Here is an 8708-nt window from a genome sequence, read left to right as displayed (position 1 = left end):
AGACGAGACTTTGCCCGTGTTCACCCGAACACATTCCTGGATCCGAGAGAGACCGCTGCTGCAACCAGCGTCCTCAAATTCCCTCGAGAAAGAAGAAATGAAGTTACTTCGGGATAACGTGGACCGGCTCTGCCCTGCGCGTCTTCGCCGAGTCGTCTCTGCTGCTCTCTCCGCCATTCCACTCAGAGCCAGCTGCCTTGTTTTCGCTGACGTGCGAGAACGGCACCGTCTGCCTCCGAGCCAAGAACAAAGATGGACATTAAGACGGACTACACACACACACACAACCTGCGCACTTTCTGAAGCGACCAAGTAAGAGGCATAAATCTGGGCATAGGCAGTGTTAGTTGTGTGTTCTTTTCAGCATCAGTTGCTGTTGTTTAGCATTTAGCCTTTTTAGCTTTATTGCTATTGTTCTTGTTGTGTGAGTTGACGGACCGCCGAGTCCATTTTTCTCTGCTTTACTGTGAGGAGTATTTTAAGTTTGCTTCCTGTTAGTTGTGTTCACCACGCTAGACTATTTTGTGTTTTTCCCGGTCGGGACAACTGCTTCTTTTGTGCCACCGTGAGTGAGAAAGTAAATTGATTTGTCGATCAGAAACCAGACAACGTACGTTACAGACTGCCGTCCGTACGTGCGCTCTCTGTGGACAAAAGCTTCTCTCCCTCTCACGATCGCTTTCCCTCCTCCCTCTCTTGCGACTAACACACACACTCACACGCGCGCACAGACACACGCACCGACATCTTTTTGCACATCTGACGGTCAGATAACATCAGACAAAGCTTTGCTTTGTCTTTCGTTATCCGCCATCAGACACGTGTGTTTTTCACGGAATTGGGTGAGGGCAAGACGCCGACCACCAGTCACCTTGTAAGACACCGCCGTACTAATGCCATCGAGTCTCGCGTGACGTTACATACTCCCACAGTCACGTCCGCGTCGCAGACCTTCGACGTCATCACGTCAGGCCCCGTCGTCATCTCTCTCACACACACATCTTTACATACATACATATACGCATTCCCCTGCAAGTGTCCAACTCTGTGCAAAGCTGTTTGTGTTTTGTTTGGTAGAATTAGATTTTAGAATAGCTGTTTATTGAATGAAGTATTTGTTAACTTTGTTAATTTTGCTAAGTTTAATAAACAATGTTATATCTTTAAAGAGAAGTTCTTTTGTCATTATTGTGTGTAACATATTGTGAGATGTGGCTAATTGAAGGAGTCAGAGCTTGAATTCAACCCTTCTTTGTTCACCCTTGAAAGTTGATAAGGTTGTTAAGGTTAACAATATTTTGATTTCGTAATCCATAATTGTCTGTGAACAGAGGGGTGGGCTCACAGAGAGACACTGGTTAGTATTGTGCGTCAAGACTCTCACACTGATCATCTCCAAATGTTTTCTTGGTTCCCAGGAGCTTAGGTGACTGCGCCGCGGCCCGCTGTGCGCAAGGGCGCGAAGGCCCGTCCAACGCTGCTTGCAGCTTTAATTATTATTATTCTTTATTATTACGCCACTTTAACTCTAAATTTGACCCCCTAAACATGCTCAAAAACTCACCAAATTTGGCACGCACATCAGGAATGGTGAAAAATTTGATAAAATGTAAAAATTAAACCCCAAAGTGCCAAAATGTGCTCTCTAGCGCCACCTATGTATCTAAAACGGCCGCCACGGCCCGTAGGAATGTCGTAGAGAGATCGAACCAAAACCCAATTATACGTCTCATCAAGACCTACAAATCATACGCTGACACCCCTGACCTAAATCCAACAGGAAATCTGCAATGTCCATTTCAAAGTATGATTTTTTGCCAATTTTGGACCTTGAATAAACGCTATCTCCTCCTAGGGCGTTAATGGTATCGGCTTCAAACTTGAATACATGACTTATCACACTGTGTTGAGCAAAAGTTATTAAAAACTTTGTAATAACTCGAACGGTTTAGATTTAGTAAGCCCTGAAAGTTGGAGTGCGACATTACACCTTACAATGTAAACCAATGGGGAGGCAAATTCTGGGCATGGACTTTGTGCCAAACTGGGGCATCTGGCGTCTAAACTATAAGTCCGACCACTTTCAAACCTGTATCAATGGATTCGTGACGAAAATTCCTACAAAAAAATGATATTTTTATGTAGGATTTGGCCAAAGTTATGGGATTTATGAGGATTTTCCACAAGAAGATCACTTTAAAATCTTTCCTTCCAACTGTGAGGGAGAGAGAGAGAATGGGAGGGGGGGGATGGGTAAAGTAAACATCTACTGCCTGTGACAGAAGCCCTTGGACTGCAGCAGTGACAGCAGTGTTCAATCCTTACTTTTTTTCAAGGAGTACATGTGCTCCTAAATGACAGAAATTAGGAGCATACATATAACTTTAGGAGCACACTGAAAAATGTTCAAGTAAGAGTTTCTTAAAGAAAACAATTCATTACATACATATTTACAATTTATCACATACATATTTAAACTGTGTGTGTGTGTGTGTGTGTGTGTGTGTGTGTGTGTGTGTGTGTGTATGTGTATGTAAATCACAATTTGCTGTTTTTAGGGGTGCTTGATTATGGCAAAAATTATAATCACAATCATTTTTGTTCAATATTGAGATCATGATTATTTAACATGATTACTTTTTGACTGTCATCTTCTCCAATTGCTGTTGTTCATACATGCACATACTTTTTCTAACTTGGCTGAGGAGACTATTACATATGTAATCATATATTGTAGTAATGATTAAGAAAAACTATAGCCTATATGAGGGAAAAACTCAGGAAGGCTGGAGTTCCGGAGCTCCGTATTAAAACTGTAATGGACCTGCCATGAGGGTGGAGCAAACTCCATTTCCAAGGATGCTTTGCGATTTTCACACTTCAGCAGGGAGCAGTCAACATCGGTCCCTCATTGGCGGAGACGCTCCTGCACAGCGGAGCGTCCTGAGGACGCAGCCATGACATCACCACCCCTTTATAAGCGAGCACGCCCAAACTACACGTCTTTCCCATGTCACTGAGCTAGGGGTAACTCCTGTTCCCCTGTGAGTTAGCTTGACTACCCCACGAACATGTTTTCCCCTCATCGAAGGCTCCCCTCGTCGGACGAGACGAGACTTTGCCCGTGTTCACCCGAACACATTCCTGGACCCGAGAGAGACCGCTGCTGCAACCAGCGTCCTCAAATTCCCCCGAGAAAGAGGAAATGAAGTTACTTCGGGATAACGTGGACCGGCTCTGCCCTGCGCGTCTTCGCCGAGTTGTCTCTGCTGTTCTCTCCGCCATTCCACTCAGAGCCAGCTGCCTTGTTTTCGACGACGTGCGAGAACGGCACCGTCTGCCTCCGAGCCAAGAACAAAGATGGACATTAAGACGGACTACACACACACACGCACACAACCTGCGCACTTTCTGAAGCGACCAAGTAAGAGGCATAAGTCTGGGCATAGGCAGTGTTAGTTGTGTGTTCTTTTCAGCATCAGTTGCTGTTGTTTAGCATTTAGCCTTTTTAGCTTTATTGCTGTTGTTCTTGTTGTGTGAGTTGACGGACCGCCGAGTCCATTTTTCTCTGCTTTACTGTGAGGAGTATTTTAAGTTTGCTGCCTGTTAGTTGTGTTCACCACGCTAGACTATTTTGTGTTTTTCCCGGTCGGGACAACTGCTACTTTTGTGCCACCGTGAGTGAGAAAGTAAATTGATTTGTCGATCAGAAACCAGACAACGTACGTTACAGACTGCCGTCCGTACGTGCGCTCTCTGTGGTCAAAAGTGCCGCTTCTCTCCCTCTCACGATCGCTTTCCCTCCTTCCTCTCTTGCTACTAACACACACACACACACACACACACACACACACGCATTCCCCTGCAAGTGTCCAACTCTGTGCAAAGCTGTTTGTGTTTTGTTTGGTAGAATTAGATTTTAGAATAGCTGTTTATTGAATGAAGTATTTGTTAATTTTGTTAATTTTGCTAAGTTTAATAAACAATGTTATATCTTTAAAGAGAAGTTCTTTTGTCATTATTGTGTGTAACATATTGTGAGAAGTGGCTGATTAAAGGAGTCAGAGCTTGAATTCAACCCTTCTTTGTTCACCCTTGAATGTTGATATCTCGCAGATATTAACATTCTAGGTGAACTCCCATTTATGAGATTACCTTGTTCGGTTATTGGTCCTGGTTTCCGGGTGGTGCTCCGTGCTTGTTAGTTCATATTAATAATTCTGTTAATTGTTATAGTTAATTATTATTGATAATTGATAATTATAGCAAATAATTAATTGTGTTCTTCGCAGATCCTACAGTTGGTACCTGAATTATTGATTAAGGTTAACAATATTTTGATTTCATAATTCATAATTGTCTGTGAACAGAGGGGTGGGCTCACAGAGAGACACTGGTTAGTATTGTGTGTAAAAAGACTCTCACGCTGATCATCTCCAAACGTTTTCTTGGTTCCCACAAGCTCAACTGACTGCGCCGCGGCCCGACGTGCGCAAGGGCGCGAAGGCCCGTCCAACGCTGCTTGCAGCTTTAATTAGGGCCTGAGCCCAAAGGGCGAAGACCCTCTTGTTTTTCGTGCGTTTGTTTCTTTATTATTATTATTATTCTTTCTTGTTACGCCACTTTAACTCTAAATTTGACCCCCTAAACATGCTCAAAAACTCACCAAATTTGGCACGCCTGTCAGGAATGGTGAAAAATTTGATAAAATGAAAAAATTAAACCCCAAAGTGCCAAAATGTGCTCTCTAGCGCCACCTACGTATCTAAAACGGCCACCACGGCCCGTAGGAATGTCGTAGAGAGATCGAACCAAAACTCAATTATTCGTCTCATCAGGACCTACAAATCATACGCTGACACCCCTGACCTAAATCCAACAGGAAATCTGCAATGTCAATTTCAAAGTACGATTTTTTGCCAATTTTGGACCTTGAATAAACGCTATCTCCTCCTAGGGCGTTAATGGTATCGGCTTCAAACTTCAATATATGACTTATCACACTGTGTTGAGCAAAAGTTATGAAAAACTTTGTAATAACTCGAACGGTTTTGATTTAGTAAGCCCTGAAAGTTGGAGTGCGACATTACACATTACAATGTAAACCAATGGGGAGGCAAATTTTGGGCATGGACTTTGTGCCAAACTGGGGCATCTGGAGTCTAAACTATAAGTCCGACCACTTTCAAACTTGTATCAATGGATTCGCGATGAAAATTCCTACAAAAAAATGATATTTTTATGTAAGATTTGGCCAAAGTTATGGCATTTATGAGGATTTTTCACAAGAAGATCACTTTAAAATCTTTCCTTCCAACTGTGAGGGAGAGAGAGAGAATGGGAGGGGGGGGATGGGTAAAGTAAATATCTACTGCCTGTGACAGAAGCCCTTGGACTGCAGCAGTGACAGCAGTGTTCAATCCTTACTTCTTTTCAAGGAGCACATGTGCTCCTAAATGAAAGCAATTAGGAGCATACATATAACTTTAGGAGCACACTGAAAAATGTTCAAGTAACAGTTTCTTAAAGAAAACAATTCATTATAACATATTTACAATTGATCACATACATATCTAAAGTCTTTGTGTGTGTGTGTGTGTGTGTGTGTGTGTGTAAATCACAATTTGCTGTTTTTAGGGGTGCTTGATTATGGCAAAAATTATAATCACGATCATTTTTGTTCAATATTGAGATCATGATTATTTAACATGATTACTTTGCGACTGTCATCTTCTCCAATTGCTGTTGTTCATACATGCACATATTTTTTCTAACTTGGCTGAAGGGACTATTACACATGTGATCATATATTGTACTAATGATCAAGAAAGACTATAGCTGATATGAGGGAAAAACTCAGGAAGAGGGTGGCAGTAATGCACCTAATATGCTGGTTGCCAACTGTGTTATAAACCAAAAAGTGGAGGGTAAAATATTTTTCCTCACAGAGTGGTACATCCTGTCAGCCGAGGGATTTCCTATCTGTGCAGCTGAACACAGTAGTTCTGTACGGACTGTTTTACCGTGATGGTCACGGTGTTTTTTCCGCAGGTTTCACTTCAGTCAGCTGGCCGACAGACCCGCTGATTCTCTCCGCTTTAACTTAAATAACAAATCGGGACTCGGTGCTCCGTTTGGATCTAAACAGAGAGCTGGGGTTAGCTGAGAGGCTAGCAGAGGCTAACTGGTTGTGCTTCTTTCGGTCATGCTGCAGTTAACGCTCCGCTGCTGCCTGTTTGCTGCCTGTTCTCCGCTTTAACCTAAAGAACAAATCGGGACTCGGTGCTCCGTTTGGATCTAAACAGAGAGCCGGGGTTAGCTGAGAGGCTAGCAGAGGCGAACTGGTTGTGCTTCTTTCGGTCATGCTGAAGTTAACGCTCCGCTGACCTTACAAGTGTCGCCACTTTTTTTTTTTTTACTGGTGTTTCAACTTAAATCCGTTCAGAATTCATATACTTTTATGGTTGCAATTAGTAGTCGCACATTGTACGAGTATTTTTTTCCGCGTCGCACACATCTATCTTTAGGTACAAATGTGAGTCAACTTCCAGAAAGTTCGAGAAGACGCCATTTTATGTACATGATTGTTGCAATGATTGCGCTAGTAAAGGTGTGGGCGTGGTGATGGTTTGATGACGTGTCAGTCAAGCTCATAAAACAGCCGGCTTCAGCGGTACAGGCCACACTTGGTCACGTTGTCGAGGTAAGAACTTCTGTTTTCTCTGTGGTATTAACTACTGTACAGTATATTTGTAATGTGACTGTTGTTTGTTGACCTTGTGTGGTGTGGTGTGGTGTGGTGTGGTTGGTTGAGGCGCGGGCGAAATTTTACACACAGCTTACTTTTCCCTGATAAAATACAGTGTTTAGACACGTGGCTGATGCTTAAATTGTTCCATAAAAATTTTTTGATGGATTACATATTTTGTAACCATGTGCATTGTATGCTACAGTCGTATACAGAGCAAACGTTTGTAGTACGGCGCGGCGGCGGCCATTGTGGCCGTTGGACCTGCTTTCGTGAAGCCTAGAGTGTAGCGTTTTGGCAATCGCCATCTTGGATTTGGCCGTTGCCACGTTTGTGACTGTGTGTGGTGAGGGTGGATGCAGGCGCGGGCAAAATTTCACACACAGCTTAGTTTCCTCTGATAAAATGTAGTCTTTAGACACGTGGCTGATGCTAAAATAATTCGATAAAATACAAAAAGCAGTGTAGATAATGTGAGATCGATTCAAAGATGTATTGATGGTTTTTTATGGATTATCATAATTCGTGGTCATTCGAATTGTCTGTAAAGCCGTGTACAGACAAAACGCCAGTAGTACGGCTCGGGTGCGGCCATGTTGGCCGTTGGAAGTGCTATTGTGAAGCTTCGAGTTGCTCTTTGGCAGTCGCCATCTTGGTTTGGCCGTTGCCACGTTTGATTGTTGGAGACGGAAGTGACCGTATTTGGACAAGGGGGTGGGGCAGACCATGGCGGTAGCTTGTTTAGCACGGTGCATTTACACCCTGTTATTAGTGAGAATGCCAATGTTGGCTAGCATAAACAGGCCTAAATCCGTAAGCAGACTGTTTGATGTATATTTAATTACAACTAATTCTGTTTATAAGAGACCACAAGTTGTAGTTAATTTTAGTGAACTGAACACATTGATATAGCATGAGTATGTTATTCTAAATCTTATAGTAGCATAACAGAGACTAAAAGTTGGCTTTGGTAGCCTGCTACCAACTAGCTTCTGTGTTAGGTTGTGACTGAAAGAGTGCTCTGCAATATAATTTGTTCATGTTTTTGGGTGTAAATTCATTATTAAAACATTGTATAAAGATATGGAGCTATGTATGTGGATGTTCAATATTGTATCCTTTTTTTAACACTATTTTATAATTTTTCTACATAACAGCATGGCGTAAATAAAACGATGTGTATTCTTATATTTACAGATATCCAACTCTTGCCTGTGTGATCTGGTGCTCTGCTGGTTTGTCAGCTGTCACAAGCGATATTTGCACTATATCAGTGATTCTCGGATCTACAACATTTACACATATAGTTATTTAATTATTTAATTTAAGACACACATAACTTATTGATAATTGTCACACATTTACAGATTACACACACACACACAACTACATACACTCACACGCGCACACTCACACACAGTTTTTTTTAAATAAAAGTTGCCCATCTCATTGCCAAGGTAAGTTGAATAAATTTTGTGTGTGAATTCTGAAGTAAAAGTGTTTGGTGACCTCTGCCTGGTGAGTATCACTGGCACAGGCTGCAAAGATTTCTGTGTTATGGTTTAATAAAAAGTAATTTTTCATTGCAGATGCCCCGTGCGAAGTCCCACCGTCGTGCTCAGGCGGCCAAGCGGAGGAATGCAGAGCGGCAGTCTTGGACCCCTGGGCCACCCATCCCCGAGTTTGTTGCTCGTATGTATAATGTATTTTTGAAGTGTTTCATTAAAATGCATCCATTTGCTAGGCATGTGTTGACATTCTTTACCATGGTTAACGTTGTAACAGGGCGCGGTACTGGTTACCGCCATCGTGTGCGGAGATGGCGAACTTCGGAGCTGACCCACCGTCCCATCAAGTTCGTCACTCCAGCGCAGCGTTCGGACCAGCAGGTATTTGTCTTTTTTATTTAGAAGTCATTGAGTGTATGGAGTCATGGTTGGTGTCTTTGTTCTAACGCACT

General features: G+C 42.6%; 1 long non-coding RNA gene across 3 annotated transcripts; it reads left to right on the top strand.

Annotated features, from left to right (window-relative positions):
- Positions 1 to 273: 273 nt before the first annotated feature.
- On the top strand, positions 274 to 8632 carry LOC122990613. Of its 3 annotated transcripts, XR_006405425.1 has the most exons (4): positions 274 to 312; positions 7946 to 8205; positions 8338 to 8440; positions 8534 to 8632. It is a non-coding gene; the product is annotated as an uncharacterized LOC122990613 (long non-coding RNA). The 3 variants fall into 3 exon arrangements; XR_006405422.1 differs by having other exon boundaries at positions 7946 to 8440; XR_006405423.1 differs by lacking the exon at positions 274 to 312 and adding an exon at positions 6401 to 6703 and having other exon boundaries at positions 7946 to 8440.
- Positions 8633 to 8708: the final 76 nt, after the last annotated feature.

The sequence above is a fragment of the Thunnus albacares genome, chromosome 2 (genome assembly GCF_914725855.1).
Source record: "Thunnus albacares chromosome 2, fThuAlb1.1, whole genome shotgun sequence".
Taxonomy (NCBI): Eukaryota; Metazoa; Chordata; class Actinopteri; order Scombriformes; family Scombridae; genus Thunnus; species Thunnus albacares.
This window is presented reverse-complemented; position numbering and strand designations above follow the sequence as displayed.